This window comes from Acomys russatus, chromosome 14 (genome assembly GCF_903995435.1).
Source record: "Acomys russatus chromosome 14, mAcoRus1.1, whole genome shotgun sequence".
NCBI classification, from domain to species: Eukaryota; Metazoa; Chordata; class Mammalia; order Rodentia; family Muridae; genus Acomys; species Acomys russatus.
Window position 1 is genome coordinate 24,296,757 of NC_067150.1, and position 21,906 is coordinate 24,318,662.

Consider the following 21,906-nt stretch of genomic DNA (forward strand, 5'->3'; position numbering starts at 1 on the left):
AGATATCCAGCCTCGTGGACTGAACAGCTACTGGGTTCTTGAACTTTCCACTGGGAAGCAGCCATTATTGGAATAGGTAGACCACAGCCTACAAGTGACTCTAATATGCTCCATTTATATATTCTTTCTATCTATCAGTTCTGTTCCTCCAGAGAGCCTTGACCAATACAACGAGTGATCTGTCACCAAGGAGAAACAGAGACCGACTGCTTGGAGAAAGTGGGTGGTAATGCGAATCTTTGAAGTGTGTAAAATGATATCCATCGAGTTTTTCTAGAGTAAGTAAAAACACATGTCAAACGTTTAGCATGTACTAAATGTTAAGAGAAAATTATTATTATAATAACGATCTCCCTCTTAAATTCTTAGAGTTACCTTCACAAATGCTCAGAGGAGTAAAAATAACTGCTTTCATATTTTAAAAATTCATATTCTTATTGAGGGGTGCATCAGAAACCAGTAAATTGGCTCCTTTGTAACACGCAAGGCTGACGCTGCACACCTGGAGCTGCAATGATTTGGGGACGGTGAAGGGAGAAGAAACGGGAAGCACCCAGCACTGAGAAATGTTTTGAAATTTTCCAGTTTCTAGTTTTATAGATGAGGAAATCATCCATGTAGACGCTCTTATTTTATCGTAAACATTACTTACCTAACCACAACAGCACTACAAGGTTGGTCTTAGCTTCTAAGACAGCTCATTCACCCAGCCTTTACCTTAGCAGACAGAACCAGGACCCAAGCCAGTAAGTGTCTGACCCTATGCCTTTTTCTCCATCCCAGCTCAGAGGAGAGAACCTCAGATGGGTGACTCCTACTTTGACCTATGCTGCATTCAGTCAGTAGAGAGTTTAAGTGAGGGAGTTTTGGGTCAGTTGCAGCTCCCCAGCTTCCTAGCAGCACAACCTAGGACACCACACTCCTTCCATTCATCTCCAGTTCCTTGCAGGAAGTTAGGACTTTTACTGACATTATCCTATATCATAATTCTATGTTATCCTATAACAAGGACCTTTAAAAAAAAAAAAAAAGCTGTTACTCCTACAGTCTGCCTACATCCAGAACCAGAACTCCAGCATCAAGTTCCATATGGACTTTCAGGTCCAATGACACAGTGTTGCAAAATACTGGCCTCCCAGGACTGCCACCCAAAAATGGAGTCAGAATTCATTCGCAATGGCTTAGCTAACGTCTTATTCTAATTGGGAGGTATCAAGTAGATACCTCCCAGGTTAAAAGAGTTGCCTGAGGTCCTACCCAAAGTCCAGGGCCAGATATTGTTATAAAAGCCAGGTGGTCGATTACACAATTATTTTAAAAATCCTGTTCACTCTCTTGTTGCCCAGAGCAATGTTGAAGTTGGAAGTGTCAGGTGAGAGAAAAGAAAATTTTTACAAGAAGGTGTGAACCCCAGGGTAACATTTCCTGTTTGTTTCTAAATTTGCAAGCTGGGCTTTCAGAACTTGAGAAATGCCTCCCAGGCTCCCCCTGGAACTGCTTTGCCACGTACTTCCCCTGGTTTCACCATTGCCCTGTTATTTCTGGGCAGGGTTTCTGCTTGTTTCTCCGGGTGCCATGCAGAGAATCCAGGCACATGTGTGACCTGCAGACAAAAACAGCAGACAAAGGAAGAGAGGATGGGTCCCGGGAACAAAGTGGTCCATGCAAACTAGAAAGCCACAGACATATGGAGTTCATCACAGAAGATGCAAAACTCCCCAAGCTGAGTGTATGTGTGTGAGTGGCGAGTATGCATGTGGAAACAACTGTTTCTCTCTGTGCCTTGCGAATCATTTTGTGGTTTCTGCACAATTCCTTTGGGGTAGTTGCTTTTACCTCAGCCCATCCCAGATCAGCCCTTGAAAAGTAATGTTTAGAGATTCTTCTATGCTGGATGAATGTCATATTATAAATTTTTCATTTAAGAGGTCAAGTACAGGGGCCGTTTTCATACACTGACCAATTCCTGTACATTCATTTTGGACTTCCACTGCACAGATCAGCTAGAGACTTCTGGAAGAAAAAGATCTACTATAGACACCACAAAATGGCTTTTATTGAGTTACTCTGAGCCTTGTAACCCTGCACCTGCCTTCAAGGAAGAAGTTTTAAAGAAGCAGCTGCAACCATGCACAAGCCGGCCTCACAGACAGCAAATGATTGCGCTGTAATTACAAGCGTGTGTTGGGGGTGACTTGGGGGACTAGGCGCCTTCTGTCTCCTTGTGTATAAGAATCAAGCAAAGTAACAAGAGAGGAGACACCCCTCAGTGCCTAGACTGACTCTGAACTTGTTCTCTTTGAAACTAGAACTTTTTTGACCTTGGATATCACTGATTTTGTGAAAAATCCCAGAGGTGGCACGGGAGGGTCAGCAGGGGTGGCCTGGGGGAGGGGTGGGGGAGAGATGTTTTCCTGCTTGGTAAATGTATCCAGACCGTAGAGCCTGAAACAACCACAGACCCGAATGTGACCTTCTGTGTTTCGCTTTCACTGGCTTCTCTTTAAAATTAAATCAATACCAGATATGACAGAGGGAGAGTAGATTGGAGGCGGGAAAGGATGGGTTAGTCACACCTCATACAGGTTATGATAAGGGCTCCTCAGCCAACACTAACACTAACTGGGGGACCTTCTCAATTGTACATCTCAGGGGACAAAATATCTGATGAGAATTTAAATTGGGGTTCGGATCTCTGCTTGGGATGCAAGCAAATATGGCACACCAAAATCTGGCCAAGAGAGAAAGCACAGAACAATAGAGTTGAAAGTTCTCACAGGACAGGGGTTCAAAAGGCAAGTAGGTGGGGCAAGAGCAGTGAGGCAGTTGTCGTCAACATCAGTGTCCACAAGACCACATGAGAAGAGCAAGGGAGAGAATTTTAGTCCAGGCCCGAGCTGCCCAGACAAAGTCCGCAGAGGACTGGGCTGCTGACACAATTCCCAAACCTCAGGTCATAATATTTTGTGCATAAATAACACAGAACATGAAAAATAAGTCCAAACGATACAGATAAACACTCCGTATCCACTCTGTTCTAAGACCAGACCATATGTAAGACTAAGCCTGATGGATGATGGTATTCAGCAAGCCCAGAATCAAGTGCCTGATGTATATGCACAAGCCTGGGTCCCTGCAGGACCAATAGGGAGAAAGACTTCATATCCAAATGGTAAAACAGTCATAGGGGAGGGGAATAATGGGAAAATGGGGGGCGGGGAGGGAAGAATGGGAAGATACAGGGATGAAATAAACATTGAGATGTAACAAGAATAAATTAATAAAAAAAATGAAATATAGTATGGGATTTTCTCACAATAAAAAAGAGAACTGTTGTGTTGTTACCAACCCACTTTTTGGTATATGAAAAATAAAGTAAAATCACTATTCTGTTAAAAAAATGGTTAAAAACCTTTTCTCCATCCAGATTCTGGTGGAAAACTGGAGGAGAGAATTGACATTCTAATCCTAAAACAAGATACAGAAACCAAATGGTAAGGCACACTGGCTGTAGCTTCTCACCAGCGAAGAGTCAAGAATCCCAACCCAGTTAACAGCACTTGCTGAGACGGTTGCGTACACAGAGACAATATTCCTGTTCTACAGAGGTATCTCAAAGAAGAATGTTAAAACAGCAGTGAATTATGCTTGAGTGTAAGGCATTCTCCCTCCACAGCTGTACCTTGACGTTTTCTAGGACTCTCATGAGAAAGCTCAGTAAAGGATGCATCTTCATCTCCCTGTGCAGCCTTTGCGATCCGAGGTTTTGTTTCATCCTATCTCAGGCACCACCTTGTAATCTCATTCATCAAAAAAGGATAAAGAAAAAAAGTTCCCTAGCAACTCTTTGAGATGGAACTTCAGAGCCACAATAATCAGTAATTGTATTCCTTCCTACTGTTAACAACTTAAATGGAAATCTTTGAGAAGCCCACCCCCACCCTTGAGTGCACCTTACCCTTTCCCATAGTGCTCTTCACCCACCCCCATAACTTCATAATTCAATGGTACACTCTCTTCTTAATACATCCAACCTGCTTCATATCCCAGCTCATCCTAAGTTTCTCTCCTGTGCCTGAGTCATTAGTCCCCACTTCAAATGGGAGCAGTGAATGACTCCCTGGTTAAGAAGATGTGTTTGTCTCTCCAAGCCCTGAGTTCTGTTCCCAGCATCCACCCAGAATGGCTCCCATCTGCCTGCTGGAACTCTAGCTCCAGGGAGCTTCAACACCTTTGTCTCTGAGGGCATGAGCACATGCACACACATGCACACTTAAAAATCAGAGAGGGAGGGAGAGGGAGAGAGAGAGAGAGAGAGAGAGAGAGAGAGAGAGAGAGAGAGAGAGAGAGAGAGAGAGAGATGTCTTTGCTTGAGTGGAGGTTTCCGAGGAAACTCCCCAGGCTGCTGCAGGCAACAATGCGAATCGAGTCTCCAGCCTATGCTCCATTGCCCACGATGGTCTCAGAGCATGAGTGTTTGTCTTGGGCAGTGTCCTCTCCTGGTCTCTCTGAGCACCTAAACACATGTATATAGGCACTCATACACGAAAATAAACCCTTAATTCTTTTTGAAGTTTTTACCGTCAACATGAGAGTTAATTTTTATGGATATTTACTCCGCCTTCATCCTTCTCAAGGCTTCTGTAATGTTAAAGTTCTACAGAGGAAAGCTGCAACCACAGCCGAGCGTGCATGAGCCAGGCAGCCATTTAACTGAACCAAGCTCGTCATCCCAGGGGCGCTATGACCTCGCAGCCTAGGCCTGAGGAAGACACTGTAAGCTGAAAACATAGTGCAAACAATGCCTTCTATTAAAGCGCCTTTCCCCAAACTGGCTTCCTATGCAGTTTGCATGTTCCATTTTCAAATAAGTTTGGGAAGCCAATGGCATCAATATGATCTGTTATGGCTTGAAGAGTTGTTTGCCAAGGTGGTGCTGCTGGAAAGGAAGAAAGACCCTTGAGAAAAGTATGAGGGATGACCCATTCCACAATTCTCCTGAGAGAATTGTAGAAGGAGCAAGCCTAGGTCCACCTATCCTTTCTTTATCTTCATTCCTAACTTGAGCTGTTATTATTTGCACTTACCTTTGTGGATGGGACACAGTTAAGAGCCGAGCCTGAGCAGGCATCATGTGTGAACCTCCAAAACTAGGAACTAAACACACCAAATTTTGTCTATGTGCGTTGGCTGCCTCAGGTGTTTTGTTATAGCAATGCAAAGCTGAGCAGATTGGGAACACAGGAGTAACCTGAGGTAAATGCTCTCTTGGACATACGTTCTCAGATTCTAATGTCCAGTGTGACTCTGCAATCAGAAAATGCAGAGCTCCTAACCTTACTTGATAATTGAGTCTTTCTATATAAAAATAACTTCCAAGGCACTAGTATTCATGGAGCACACTTTGGGGGACACCATCATGGGATCCCCTCTTTACTCCAGAATTCACTTTCCTGCATGCTTCATGCAGCCATAAGGAGAGAGTACTTCAAAGCAATTCCAGACAGTCCCAGCCCTTGGCAATCCCACTGCTTTGAAAAGTTTTATTTTTTTTTTATGATGGAAATGTCCATGACTAATATTCATTATGTTTTCTACAAATATTTTTTTCTTGTGATCACAAGACTTAACTTCCTACCCAGTCTCACGTTTGGGCATCACGAAGAAGCAGAGTTTTGGGGGGTTCTGTCCTGCTGCTGCTGGTCATCATGTCGCTTTACATCACTTTTACCTGATGAGCCTATTGGGGAACACTTCATCCTTCTCCAAGGGAAGCGAAGGGGTTTGAGACATGGATCCAGGCCCTGGAAAGGCCACTTTTCTCAGGGAAGGATGTGCTTTTATGCCCCAGATGGCTGGAATCTCCACAAGAATTCCAAAGAAGGGCCTGCACTCCCTTCTAGGGTGCTGAGGGAAAAAAAGCCTGCTGACTTAGCACCCCTAGAAAAACAATCAAGGACATATTCCAGACATCAGGTCAGCATCCTCTCAGGACAGACAGCACATGAGGCTTAGTCAGCTTGCATCCTCAAACCTCCACTGTGGTGACAATAGCAGGAGCAGGGAGGCACGCTTCTAGCAGGAAGCTGCGGCTATCCCCCACTTGGCAGCTTCTGTACTTCCATCTTTAGTGCAGCCTCGCCAATTTAAAAAAATGGCAAATCGGAAAGAAGAGAGGATCCAAGATGGCGGCGAGCAGTGTGGACCGCGTTTGGAGGCTCCAGTGAACAATTCAGGGAATTGCACAGATTTCTGAGCCAGGAACACCGAGGTCCGAACATCACGGCAGCGGGAGTGCTCCACGGTTCGGAGGGACCAGGGTGCGGAGGACCTGCGTGCCCCTGCACACGGGAGGAGCGTGGTTTTTCTCTGATCGGAGCGGCAGCGGTAGAGGCGGCAGCACCAGCGGCACCAGCAGCGGCGGCTGAGGTTTGCAGCTCATAGCCTTCCGGTGGAGGCGATTGGTGTGGTGGCTGGTGGGAATTGCTGCGGGAGAGGGGACTCGGGGCAGGATTTGGGTCGCGTGGAGCCTTTGGACCCAGATTGGACTCGGCGGACAGTTCGGCCCCAGAGTCCCGGGTATTGGCCCGGCCCAGCAAACAATTCTGCCTGAGGCACTAACTCAGCGTGGCCATAGCTCCCCTGCTGTGGCGCAGGCTTAGTTGAGCACGCTGCTCCACACTAGGCACTACCTCAGCTCAGCGGCAGCTCCCCTGCGGTGACACAGTCTGGGCGGAGCACTTGGTTTCACCACAGGCGCTAACTCAGAGCAGCCGCAGTTCTCCTGCTGTGGCGCAGGCTTGGTGACGTGCTCGGTTCCATCCTAGGCACCACCTCAGCTCAGCGGCAGCTCCCCTGCGGTGACACAGTCTGGGCGGAGCACTTGGTTTCACCACAGGCGCTAACTCAGAGCAGCCGCAGTTCTCCTGCTGTGGCGCAGGCTTGGTGACGTGCTCGGTTCCATCCTAGGCACCACCTCAGCTCAGCGGCAGCTCCCCTGCGGGGACACAGTCTGGGCGGAGCACTTGTTCCACCACTGGTGCTAACTCAGAGCAGCCACAGTTCTCCTGCTGTGGCGCAGGCTTGGTGACGTGCTCGGTTCCATCCTAGGCACCACCTCAGCTCAGCGGCAGCTCCCCTGCGGGGACACAGTCTGGGCGGAGCACTTGTCCCACCACTGGCGCTAACTCAGAGCAGCCGCAGTTCTCCTGCTGTGGCGCAGGCTTGGTGACGTGCTCGGTTCCATCCTAGGCACCACCTCAGCTCAGCGGCAGCTCCCCTGCGGGGACACAGTCCGGGCGGAGCACTGTTCCACCACTGGCGCTAACTCAGAGCAGCCGCAGTTCTCCTGCTGTGGCACAGGCTGGACAGAGCTCTCGGTTCCACCAGCTCTAAGACTCTGGTTGGACACAGTGTACAGTTTGAATCCAGAATATCCTGGCTGAGATTGGTGGTCAGTTCGGGCCCTGAGTCAATAACTGACCACAGCACGCACTTTGGGCCAAAAGGCCCTAGTGGAGCTTGGTGCGTAGTCCCAGCCCAAAAATTCTGGCTGGGCCCTGTGTGCATTTTGGGCCCAAAATCCCTAGCTGAGCTTGGCAGACGGTTCTGGCCCTGAGAATCTAGCTGAGTTCTGCCCGTGGTTCGGTCCCAGTGCTCCTGGCTGGACTTGGCAGGGAACACAGAAGGCTGTGGATACCTTGGCCTGACCCAACGCTCATTCAGAGACCCAGAACAATTGCAGGATCCACAGCAGAGAGGGACTGAGGATCACTGGCTGTGAGAGACCAGAACAACAGGGCTAACCTCCTAACATCCACACCAGTGAAGCTTTGAGCTCGCAGCCTAGGGAAATCGTAAGAAAACAAGTGAATCTATCATCAGACACCCTCCATTCAACTCTGGAAGCTACCCAACAAAAACAAAGACGGCAAGATGTCTAAAGGACAACGAAAAAGCATACGCAAAAAACCCCAAAACAACATGGCGTCTCCAGTTTCCAGCTATCCCAAAGAAAAACCACCCCAGAGAACTCAAATACAACGGAAATACAAGAAAAATGACCTCAAATCCTTAGTAATGAGGATGATAATGGAGGAAACAAATAAAATTCGTAATCAAATGCAGGAAGACGCAGACAAACAGGTGAGAGACATAAAAGAAGCACATAGAGTGGAACTGGAAAAATTGCAGGAAAATGCAAACAACCAGATGAAAGAAATAGACTAAAACGGTTCAAGCTCTGAAGACCTATAAAGAGGCAATGGAAGAAACTCAGGAATATACAAAAATCAGATGAAAGAAATCAAAAAATCAGTTCAAGATCTGAAAATGAAAATGGATTCAATGATAAAACACACAGACAGAAGAAAAACGAGAACGTGAGACCTCAGAGAAGAAGGCGAGCACACAGAGGTGAGCTTTTCTAACAGAATCCAAGAGATGGAAGAACGAATCTCAGGGCTAGAAGATACAATCACAGATATTGAATCAACCATTAAAGAAAATGCCAAATCTGGAAAACTCTGACACAAAACATCCAAGAAATTAAGGACACCATGAAAAGAAGAAATGTGCGGATAATAGGCATTGAAGAAGAGAAGAATCAGACTCCCAGGGCCAGAAACTATTCTCAACAAATCATAGAGAAAATTCCCCAATCTAAAGAAAGAGATGCCTATAACATACAAGAGGCCTACCGAACACCAAATAGAATTGACCAGAAAAGAAAAAACTGCCCGCCACATAATAATCAAAACACAAAACATGCAGAACAAAGAAAAAATATTAAAAGCTGCAGGGAAAAGGGCCAAATAACATTTAATGGTAAACCTATCAGAATTACACCTGACTTCTCAGCAGAGGACCATAAAAGCCAGAAGGTCCTGGACAGAGATCCTGCAACCCTAAGAGAACACAGATGCCAGGCCAGACTACTTTACCCAGCAAAATTATCAATAACCATTGATGGAGAAAACAAAATATTCCATGACAAAAACAAATTCAAAACAGTACCTATCACAAACCCAGCTTTACAGAAGGTACTAGAAGGAAAACTCCATCCCCAAAGGTCAAGCTACAACCAAAACTACCCAGGAAATAGATAACTATCCCATGGCAAAAACCACACAACTACACAAACGCTCGACTGGAAACAACATCAAAATTAAGACTCTTAAACAGTCACTGGTCATTAATATCTCTCAACATCAATGGCCTCAATTCTCCAATAAAAAGACACAGACTAACCGAATGGGTACATAAACAAGACCCAACATTCTTCTGCATCCAAGAAACACATCTCACCCATAATGAAAGGCATTACCTCAGGGTAAAAGGTTGGAAAAAAATATTCCAAGCAAATGGTCACAAGAAGCACGCAGGGGTAAGCCATTTAGTATCGAACAAAATAGACTTTTCAACCAAAATTAATCAAAAGGGATGAGGAAGGACACTTCATACTCATCAAAGGTAAAGTCAACCAAGATGACATCACAATTCTGAACATCTATGCTCCCAATACAAGGGCACCCACATATGTAAAAGATCTCCTAAAAAAGCTTAAACCACACATCGATCCCCACACAATAATAGTGGGAGACTTCAACACCCCACTCTCACTGAAGGATAAGTCATTGAAACAGAAACTAAGCCGAGAAATAACATCATTAACCATGCCATGGGTCAAATGGATCTAACAGATATCTATAGAACCTTTCACCCAAACAAGAAAGAATAACACCTTCTTCTCTGCACCCCATGGAACCTTCTCCAAAATTGATCACATCGTAGGTCACAAAGCAAGCCTCAACAGATACAAGAGGATTGAAATAATACCTTGTATCCTATCAGATCACCATGCTCTTAGCTGCAATTCAACAACAACAGAAATAACAAAAAGCCTACACGTTTGTGGGAAACTAAACAACTCTCTGCTAAATGACACCTGGGTCAGGGAAGAAATAAAGAAAGAAATCAAGGAGTTTCTGAAATTCAATGAAAATGAAGAAACACATACCCAAATTTGTGGGATACATTGAAAGCAGTGCTAAGAGGAAAATTCATAGCACTAAGTGCCTTTAAAAGAAATTGGAAACATCGCACATAAGCATCTTAACAACACAACTGGAAGCCCTAGAAAAAAAAGAAGCAGAAGACACCCAAGAGAGTAGACGCCTGGAATTATCAACTCAGGGCTGAAATTAACAAATTAGAAACTAAGAAAACAGTCCAAAGAATCAACAAACCAAAAGCTGGTTCTTTGAGAAAATCACAAGATAGACAGACATAGCCAAACTAACTAAAAGGCAGAGAGACAGTATTGAAATCACAAAATCAGAAAATAAAAGGGAGACATAACAACAGACATGAAGAAATTCAAAGAATCATAAGATCCTACTTTGAAGGCATATACGCCACAAAATTTGAAAATCTAAGGGAAATGGGACGATTTTCTTGATCAAGTTCACTTGCCAAAGTTGAGTGAAGAACAGATAAACAAGTTAAATAGTCCATTTCCCCGACAGAAATAGAAGCAATCATCGATGGTCTCCCAACCAAAAAAGCCCAGGGCCAGATGGTTTCAGTGCAGATTCTACCAGACCTGTAAGGGCGAGCTAATACCGATACTCTTCAAGCTACTCCAAAAGATAGAAATGGATGGAAAATTACCAAATTCATTCTATGAGGCCTAGTCTCATTGATACCTAAACCTCACAAAGACTCAACAAAGAAGAGAATTTCAGACCAATTTCTCTTATGAACATAGATGCAAAAATACTAAATAAAATACTTGCAAAACGAATACAGGAGCACATCAAAGATATTCAATTCATCATGACCAAGTAGGCTTCATTCCAGGCATGCAGGGATGGTTTAATATACGGAAATCCATCAATGTAATCCATCATATAAACAAACTGAAAAATAAAAAACCACCTGAATCATCTCCTGGATGCAGAGAAAAGCATTGATAAAAATTCAACACCATTCATGTTTAAAGTTTTAGAGAGATGTCGGGATACAAGCACTTTCCTCAACATAATAAAGTCTATATACAGCAAGCCAATAGCCAAAATCAAGTAAATGGTGAGATACTCAAGGAAATTCCTCTCAATCGGGAACAAGGCAAGGCTGCCCACTCTCTCCATATCTCTTCAATATAGTACTCGAGTTCTAGCAGAGCAATAAGGACAACAAAAGGAGATCAAGGGGATCCAAAGTGGAAAGGAGGAAGTCAATTATCCCTCTTGCAGATGATATGATAGTGTACATAAGTGACCCTCAAAACTCCACCAGAGAACTCCTAAAGCTGATAAACACCTTCAGCAAATTGGCTGGATACAAAATTACTCAAAAAAGTCTGTAGCCTTCCTATACACAAATGACAAGCTTGCAGAGGAAGAATTAGGAAAACACACCCTTCACATTAGCCACAAGCAATATAAAATATCTAGGAGTTACCCTAACTAAGCAAGTGAAGGACTTGTATGAAAAAAATTTCAAAACTCTGAAGAAAGAGATTGAAGATGACCTGAGAGATGGCGTGATCTTCCTTGCTCATGATCGGGAGAATTAACATAGTAAAAATGGCCATCCTACCAAAAGCAATCTATAGATTCAATGCAATCCCTATCAAAATAACTACACAATTTTTTAAAGACATTGAAAGTTCAATTCTGAACTTCATATGGAAAAACAAAAAACCCAGAATAGCTAAAACAATCTTGTACAATAAAAGATGCTCCGGAGGAATCTCCATACCTGATCTCAAACTGTACTATAAAGCAATAGTACTTAAACAGCATGGTACTGGCACAGCAACAGGCTGGTTGATCAGTGGAATCGAATCGAAGACCCAGATATGAATCCACACACATATGGTCACTTGATTTTTGACAAAGAAGCCAATCCATTCAATGGAAAAAGGATAGCATCTTCAACAAATGGTGCTGGTCTAACTGGAGGTCTATGTGTAAAAAAATGAACTGGACCCATATTTGTCACCTTGCACAAAACTCAAATCCAAGTGGATTAAAGACCTCAACATAAAACCAGAGACACTAACTCACTTAGAAGAAAAAGTGGGAAAGAGCCTGGAACATATTGGCACAGGAGACAACTTCCTGAACAGAACACCAACGGCCCAGGCCTTAATGTCAACCATTAATAAATGGGACCTCATGAGGCTGAGAAGCTTCTGTAAGGCAGGAGACACTGTCAAGAGAACAAAGCGACAGCCTACAGACTGGGAAAAAATCTTCACCAACCCTACATCTGACAAAGGTCTAATATCCAAAATATATAAAGAACTCAAGAATTAAACACCACCAAACCGAATAACCCAATTGAGAAATGGGGCTTGGAACTAAACAGAGAATTCTCAACAGAGGAGTATCAAATGGCTGAGAAACACTTAAAGAAATGCTCAACCTCCTTAGTCATCAGGGAAATGCAAATCAAAACAACTCTGAGATTCCATCTTACACCCATCAGAATGGCTAAGATCAAAATTCAAGCGACACCACATGCTGGCGAGGATGTGGGGAGAGAGGAACACTCCTTCATTGCTGGTGGGAATGCAAACTAGTACAGCCACTTTGGAAATCTATCTGGTGCTATCTCAGAAAAATGGGAATAGGGCTTCCTCAAGACCCAGCTATTCCACTCCTTGGAATATACCCAGAAGATGCTCCAGCACACAACAAGAAAATTTGCTCAACCATGTTCATAGCAGCCTTATTCATAATAGCCAGAACATGGAAACAGCCTAAGTGTCCCTCAGTAGAAGAGTGGATAAAGAAACTGTGGTACATATACACTATGGAATACTACTCAGCTATTAAAAACAAGGAATTCCCAAAATTTGTGGATAAATGGATTGAGCTAGAAATGATCATAATGAGTGAGTTAACCCAGAAGCAGAAAGAATCAAATGGTATATACTCACTTATATCTGCATACTAGCCCAAGGGGCATGTCCCACGAAAGCCTTCACTTACCAGGAAACTGGGACAGAGGGGAAGGCATCCTATTGGGACTCTAAATGAGAGACGCATGGGAGAACAGCAAAATAAAAGGATCCAGAGGGTCCTAGAAATCTACAAGTAGAACAATATGATAGGCAGATTTGGGCCCAGGGGTCCCGCTCAAACTAAGGCACCAGCCAAGGACAATACAGGAGGTAAACTTTAAACCCCTTCCCAGATCTAGCCAATGGTCAGAATATTCTCCACAGTTGAGTGGAGAGTGTGATACGACTTTCTCACATACTCTGGTGCCTCACATTTGACCATGTCCCTGGAGGGGGAGACCTGGTGGCACTCAGAGGAAGGACAGCAAGTAGCCAAGAAGAGACTTGATACCCTATGAGAATATATAGGGGGACGTAATCCCCCTCAGGAACAGTCATAGGGGAGGGGAATAATGGGAAAATGGGGGGGAGGAATGGGAGGATACAAGGGATGGGATAAACATTGAGATGTAACAAGAATAAATTAATAAAAAAAAAAAAATCTGAAAGAAAAAAAAAAAAAAAAATGGCAAATCGTGTCCTGAAGACTCACATGGACTGACTCCTGGTTCCTATCATGGTCTTGGAGATGTGACGCCTGGAAACCACACTCCATGTGGTTTTTGGTTTTTTTTTTTTTTTTTTTTTTTTTTTTAAGGTTTCTAATTTTTTTTTTTTTTTTTTTAAATAGCATCTTCTTACAAACATCAAGAAGGAAAGAAAACAACGTGAATATCCTTCGAGTCTGATAGCCAAGAGTGGCCTGAGCTGGAGCACAGATGTCCAGCTGGAGGTAGTGGTCCTCAGGTAAGAGTGGTCCTCCCCATGGAGGCTAGGGCAGCTGCGCAAACACCTCCAAGCTATTCCCAGAGCTCAGAAAGCCCGGAAAAGGGAAACGGATGAAGTCATGCTGGCAAGTTTTGTGTCACTCTCCAGTAATTAGGACCCTTGCCCAGCCACCTCCCAGGCCCGGCCTAGCACACCCACAGGTGTGTTGTCCTTCCCCAGCTGGCATAACAAGGCCATGCCAGGGCTGATGCCAAAACAGCCCATAGCCATCCAAGACTAATACAGCCAGGGCATGGGAGCCAAGTCAGAGAGAAGAGGGTAGGGTCTTCTCTGTAAAGTGAAAATAAATTGCAAAATGACATTGTGTGAGCTGTTGCCCTGGAGAGGAAAGAGCTCAGAGGAAAGAAAATAGAAACTCTGTCAGGGCTCTTTAGTGAGCTTGTTCCTGCAGAGTCAGGTGGTCCCGGAGTACGGGGGGTGGGGGGAGGTGGGGGGGGTGGGGGGGGTGGGGGGGTGTTAATTGCCATTGTGCTGGGACAAGCAGGAGACCAGCTAAGATTCTTGATTGGCCTCAGGTTCTCCATAAGTCATGGGACATCAGGGAGACATGTCCTTTGATACTTCTTTACCCTTCAATTCAACCTTTCCATTGATTACCCTCAGGGCCTAGATGGGACTATCTATTAACCCTATTTATAAATGAGTACAATTCCTCAAAATATGTGTACCAAACCTCTCCCCACACCATACGTACATGCATGTGCGTGAGCATGTGCAAGGGTGCATGTGTGTGTGCATGTGCGTGGGCATGTGTGTTAAGCTGACCTTTGGTATTATTCTTCAGGGGCTCTGCAGCATATCTGTTAGAGACAGGCTCTCACACTGACCTGGGCTCACTGAGTCAGCTAGGCTGGCTTCCTCATCAGTGAGCCTCAAGGATCCAACTTTCTCAGTCATCACAGCACAGGGTTACAGCATATCTGAGCCATGCTCGGATACTTTACATGGGTTCTGGGAACCAAATTTAGGTCCTCTGCTTGCACAGCAAGCAATTTATTGACTGAGCTATCTCCTCTGCTACAGAGGGTGACACTTGTAAAACTTATTCCGTTGTTATTTCAACTCTGTGGACTTATGCGGCAGGGAGTACAGGCAACATTTGCTGTTCGGGAGACCAGAGGGCAGAGAGGAGGTGTGTGGTAGGGGTAACGGGAACAGATGGGGTGGACTTAGCCTGGCTTCCTCCTGCTTATGTTTTCTTTGATCACCCGTCTGGATGATTCCACCAGCCAGAACTCCTCCAGAATCTCAGGATGGGGTTTGAGAGAGAGAACAGCAGGCAAACCAGAACCTAAGCATGTGATTTTGTGCATGCACTTTGCCAAGACAAACCTGCCCATTCAGATCTCTCTGGATGGTTCGATGGCTTCCTGCTAATCATGCACGTGCCTGGTGCATGGAGTATTTTTGATGACTTTCTTTGGCAAGGAAAATTGTTGTCAGAGGACAAAACTATCACAATTTAATTTCAACATCTTAATTGACTTTATTTTTAATTCTAGAATTGCAAAATGCTTCATTCCATAAAATAAAATAAAGCGTTCTGCTGAGCCAAGCACAAAAGTTTGGGTTTCTAGAGGGAAGATGATTAAAGAACTCAGATGCCAAAAACAACAAGTAAAGTTGACTAGCAGGGAGCTAGAACAATAGGAAAAGAACTGATTTGTTAATCAGGTTCTTGGTTTTAAAGCTACCTTTGAAAGAGAGGACTAAGAAAGACGTCATATGATTTCAATTAAAACCAGCCTGTTTGAGAATTGGGCCTGTCTTCTCTCTAATTTTTATAAAAGTCAAATCAATAGTTAGTTCCAGATTACTTACATGGAAATTTAGCATAAGTGACTCCGTTTTGACTTTGAGCCTGGTTTGCCGGGGTAGGTATAGGGCAGGAACCTACTCTGAAATACCAGCTTCCCAGAATTTGTGTTCAGCACTGCATTTGGGTCCCCCCCCCCCCAGTCTTATGCCTTTGGAGATCCTTGGTAGCTGTACAAACATACCAGCTATAGCATTCAAGTAATGCCCTGTGTGCATTTTAGAGTGCTGATGTGTACGTGGACAATTTTTGTCCCCTCAGATCACAGCTCTGTTTTATGTTCTCTGCTGTGTGTCAAGAACTAAGTTAGAGGCTACAAAGATGCCATGGTAGCTAAAAGCATATATTGCTCTTACAGAGGACCCAAGTGTGGTTTCCAGCACCACATCTGGCAGCTCTGCAACCAACTGTAACTCCAACTCCAGGGTATCTGACACCCTCTCCTGGCCTCTGTGGGCACTTGCACTCACATGCACATACTCACACACAAGCAGATAGAAATAAAAACTTTAAAAAATAAAAATTAAATCTTTTTTTAAAAATCACTGTTCATTGTTTTAAAAATCCCACACCATAATCTTTTTTTCCTTCCCATAATTGCTCTCCATTGTCTCTTTTTAAACCCATTTCCTTTACCTTGCCTTTTCTATTGCTTACCATTTCTTCAATGTTGTTTTATTTAAATAAAACTATACTGTTACATTACTACTATTGACAGCTTTAGTGTTAGTGTACCCTGATTGGTCAGTTTCTGGGAAGTCTGAAAACTACTGTGGTTGGTTGTTAGTAGTGATACTGGAAACCACCTTTAGGCATCAGGAAGATGCAAATTGAAATTACTTTGAGATTCATCTTACCACAGTCAGAAAGGCTAAGTTCAAGGAAACAACCAAGAGCAAATGCTGACAGTGGTGTGGGGGAGATGGAACTCTCATTTACTGTATTGGGGATAGCAGATAGGTCCAGCCACTTGGGATATCACTGTGGAAAGTTTTCAAGAAGCTAAAAGTAAATCTACCCTGTGGCCCAGCCATACTGCACTTTGGCAGACACATAGAGGAGTTGACATTCTACTCCACAGACACTTGCTCAGCCAAGTTCACTGCTGCTCTGTTCACAATAGCTGGGAAATGGAAGCACCCTAAGTATCTTTCAACTGATAGGTGGGTAATGAAAAATGTGGTACTATATGGAATTCTTTCTACTCAGCTGTAAAAAAGCAAGTTGGAGATAAATGGATGGAAGGAGAAAATATTATACTGAGTGAAGTTACCCAGACCCAGAAACCCAAATACTGTGTGTTGTCTCTTAATTTTTGATATTATGAGCTTTGGGTCCTCAGATATGAGTATAGGGATAACTGGAGAAATGGCAGAAGGTGGGACAGTAAAAAAAAAGGAGCATTGTTGGGACAGAGGAAAGAAGCTCTAGTGATGGGGACAGTAGGATATAATGTTATCAAGGGGCATACAGGGAAAATAGTGAGGAGACTTTAACTGGGAAGGGGAGAGGGACAAGTAACACTGGGGACATTTGAAAAAGATGTGTGGAAGCATGCTATTTTATGTTTACTTAAAATGCACTATAATGTACATGTGTTCACACATCTATCTATCTATCTATCTATCTATCTATCTACTATCTATCTATCTATTTACTAATTGGGTTGATAACACTCCCCCTAAAAGCTATAGATTATTAAGGGGGCATCAGCTATCAGATGGAGGCATCGGAAGCCTCCCTCTGAATTCTTGGTCAGGGAATCCCAAGAAATCTTGGTTGTTGACCTGGTACGTGAAGGGAAGACTCTATTGCCAAAGATGCCACAGATTGTAAATACAGGAATCAAAGAAATCAAGCTGGAACTGAGGTGGAAGCAGCCTCTCTGAGGCCTAGATTTCCCAGTTCATGAAGAGACTATGGGAACTGGCAGGGAAGAAAAGCAACCAGCCATCTCCCTCAGCTGTAAAGTTTATTAAAAAAAGATGTGGTTGGGAGCTGAAGATGCAGCTCATGTGATAGACTGTTTAACTAACACCCACGAAGCCTTGGGTTGGGTCCCCAGCACCCCCACTAACCAGATATGGTGGCACAGTATTCTGATCCTGAGATCAGAAAAGGTGGGGAAAAGAGACTAAGAAGTTCAAGGTCATCTTTGCCTAAGAGCCTGACTAAAAATAAAAAATTTGAAATAGAGCATAAGACAACACTTTAAACAATAACAGCTATAGAATTCCATCAACCGTAACCCAATGGCCGAGCATCTACCACCTTCCCACTTTTTTCCATACCTCAAACTCAGTTCCCTATTGGAAGCCAAATGGGCCTTACCAACAGTGGGGCTGACCCCCTCATGGGCTTGGCCTAGCATCTTCAGACCATGGTTATCTGCCCTTCTTCCAGCACCTGAGCGTGATGGGCCCCTTTGTGGGGACTGGAGAGAGGGGCTGTGTATTCAGGCCCCTAAGCCACAATGTCCTTGCTATTGTACATATTTGATACCAGATGAAAGGGCTCTTCCAGCCTTTCACCTTAGCCTGAGGCTCAAAGTGCATTCTGTGTGGCTTCTGATCTCTGGCTCTGGATTGTCCATGTGTCACTTGTACCCATCCTTGGGTCTCATGTGCCTTTGACACCTGAGACCTTTCCCTACCTATACATGCTTTGCAGGACTCTCATCTTCATGCTCTCTAGTCCACATGATTCATGACCCACCTGTTTACTAATGACCATCTGCTTTGCTGATCTCTCATTAAGGAATCCTCTTCTTTCTCCCCTCAGGATCCAATGGATTTCCAAGAGTGTCCAAGAAGATGAGAGAGAAAGAGAGAGAGAGGGAGGGAGAGAGAAAGAGAGAGAGAGAGAGAGAGAGAGAGAGAGAGAGAGAGAGAGAAAAGAAAAAGAAGAAGAAGAAGAAGAAGAAGAAGAAGAAGAAGAAGAAGAAGAAGAAGAAGAAGGAGAAGAAGAAGAAGAGCAACCAACAGTGTGTTGGTAGACACATAGGTGGGGCATTACATCAACAGTCCTTCACCCCTGTGTCCACTCTGAAGCTGGGTTCGACCTACAAAAAGCTTCCTCATGTGCTGTCCCATAGCCTGTCTTTTTATCCCAGACAGCAACTCAACTTCCCCTGCCTTTTGGCTCATCCCTAGAATAACCCGAGAGACCTTTGTAGGTCAGCTGTGTCAAAGCAAAGATAGTCCAGGAAGGGAGAAAAGGTATCAGAAGTGATGGGGGGGGGGGCAGGGGACAGGAGAAACTGAATCTTGTCAGTACAGATAAGCCATAGAAATGCAAAGTAGTGTAGCCTAGGGCATAGCTAAGAATATCAAGTAGGGCAGAGGAAAGAAAGAGCCATGGAACCAGGGGAGAAAACCCAGAGATAGCCCTTGCTCGGCCTCCTGCTAGGTGTCTATTTCAGGAACAAAAACCCTTAGAAAGCATCTCTGTTTTCAAAGGAAATCAGGGGCCTGGTGGCAGGAGAGAAGAGCTATTTGGAGGTGTTTATTGCTGGTTATCCTGCACAATGAAAGCAGAGACAGGAGGCCTACATTAACCAGAACGTGGTGTCAGCTACAGTTCCTCATGGGCTTTTGTCTCCAAGAATGTAGAACCCAAATGAAGACCCAAGTGGAAAAACCCTGACACCTCTCTCTGGTACAGACAAGCACTTTATTCATAGCATTTAAAGTCCTTGCAGTGCCCTGGAACCAGTTAAATTCCATAAAAAGTTCATGCAATCTGTTACAGGGACAGAGTTAATCCAGCTCCAGAAAGCTGAGATTTGCTGTCATTTATTCTTGGTGGCAGCTGGCTATTTTGGGCGCTCAGTCTCTACCTGCTTTCCGAGGTACCTTTGAGGACCTGCAACACTGCTGATGCCAGGGTTCAGGGTTAAAAAAGAAACAAAAAACCACTCTCTTCCTGCCTCTAGACACCTCCATTTAATCTGTAGGATAAGGCATTTAGGAAGAAGCCATTCAACGTCCTTTCAAACTTCACTTTCCAGGCAGAGAGGAGCAGCCTGGGCAGATGACATTTCAGGAGCTCTGTTGTCATCCTAGTTTCCTTCAGACGTAGCCTCTACAGCAGTCCAGGAAATTCTTCCTGGATTTATGACTGCTTGGACAGTTGCTAAAACTGGTACTAAAATTCCAAGCTAGCAAAGCCAGAGGAAAGGATGGGGTTGCACGGATACAGCATGTAAATTTTACTCCAGAACCCACAGGGCTTTACGTGATAGGAATCCCCACTCATCATACCTATGCTGATGTTTTTACTGATAACGTTTCCATGATTGGGTTTTGATTATCCAGTCCAAAGCCAGTCAGCTCCCTCTAACTATGAGGCTGCTGGTGTGTGTGCGTGTGTGTGTGTGTGTGTGTGTGTGTGTGTGTGTGTGTGTGTGTGTGTGTGTGTTCACTAGTGCCTCTAGAGGCCAGAAAAGAGTGCTGGATCCCTTGGAACTGGAGTTAGAAGCGGTTGTGAGCTGCTTTGACGTTAGTGTGGGAAACAAAAGTTAGGACTTCTGGAAGACCAGCGAGAACACTTCCCTGCCGAGCTGTCACTCCCACAGCCACTGTTAAAGGTCTGCCCTGCCTTAGTAAGTCAGTATATGGGAACTGTGCTCCCAGAGGTTGGGAAGAGTCATTCCCAGGCAAGAAGAGGTCCTGTTATTTTTTACCCAGTGTTCCAGTCTTTTTTTTTTTTTTTTTTTATGAGTAAACATTTCTCAACTTGTTTGATTCTGGTTGGTTTTTGGAGCCCTGTAGTGATTATTTTTAACAGATTTTCCCCAGGTTTTTTTGCAAGTCTTTTTAAAGGAAGAAAGTTTGCTAAACTCTGTCCTCTGCTATAACACAGAGCGCCGCCTGCAAATAAGCCTTTTAAGTCAATGGCTTAACATGCATTAGCACTTTCTGTTTATTTGCCCTGTTTATTACTCCCTGCGATGGTTTCTATATGCTCCCTGATGAAAAGATTTGTGTCTGCTTTGCCTTCTTATTCCTTCTTGACTCTAATGATCAGTGAGGCCTCCTAAGGCGATCATGAAAGCGTGCTGGCTAGCAAGTTCTGTGTCTCTTCCAGAGATTCCTTTTTCTCTTCTTATATTTGTGGGTTAGATCCAGGGCCTCACACATGCTATGGGACAAGCACTATACACTGAGCTGCGTGCCCAGCTCCCCTTCATGGGGCTTTTCCTTGCATCTCTGTGGTCACATAAAATACACTGTAGTGCTGTGGGGTCCAGAATGCAGTCATTCGACAACCTTTATTGTCCCCAAACGCCATGAATATAAACAACTACCAGGCGCCATTGCAGTTATAGCTTCAATACATGATTTTGTCTAAACTGCAAATCTATCAAATAAAGATCTCTTTTTAAAAAAATTCTCACACTTGCGTGCATTTCAGAAACACTAAGGTATCTTCTAAAAGCTACCAGCAGTTAGAGTCTACCCTACGTGGTCCACATAAGAGTTCCTGTAGCTAGCTCCTAGCTGTATGTGTTAGACGGCTCAATGCTGTGACAAAAATATCTAACAAGAGCAACTTAAGGGAGCAGGGTTCATTAGGCTCACAGTTGCAGCAGATACAGTCCACCCCACAATGGTAGGGAAGGTCAGTGGTTGGATTTCATCCAAAATGAGGATGCAGAGAGCAATGAGCGCCTGCACTCAGATCACTTTCTTCCCTTTATGCAGCCTGAGACCTCAGCCCACGAAACAGTACAATCCTCCTTCATCAAAGTGGGTCTTCCTATCTTAAGCAACTCAGTCTTAGACAACTCCTCACAGACATGCTCAGAGATCTGTTGACGTGCCCAACAAGTAGAGAGTCCAGCTTCACCTGGTGACTCTGATGCACGCCCAGAATTGAAGTTAGACACTCTTACTAATGCCCGGGATTCTCTTTTCAGTTTGTTTTCACTCTCAACAGTTCAGTTTTAAAACTTGAAACTAAAATAAAACAGAGAGCACAATCCACTAAAAAAACAAAAAACAAACAAACAAAAAAAAACCCAAACAAACAAACAAAAAAAAAAACAACTCAATTAGGTCTTTTTATAGAAAGATAAAAATAAACACCTCTGGCCTTTTGAAAATTGGTGCTAAGAAAGTAAAAAGACAGCCTGGCATGGTGGCACATGCCTTTAATCCCGGCACTCAGGAGGCAGAGGAAGGCGGATCGATCTGAGTTCGAGGCCAGCCTGGTCTACAAAATGAGT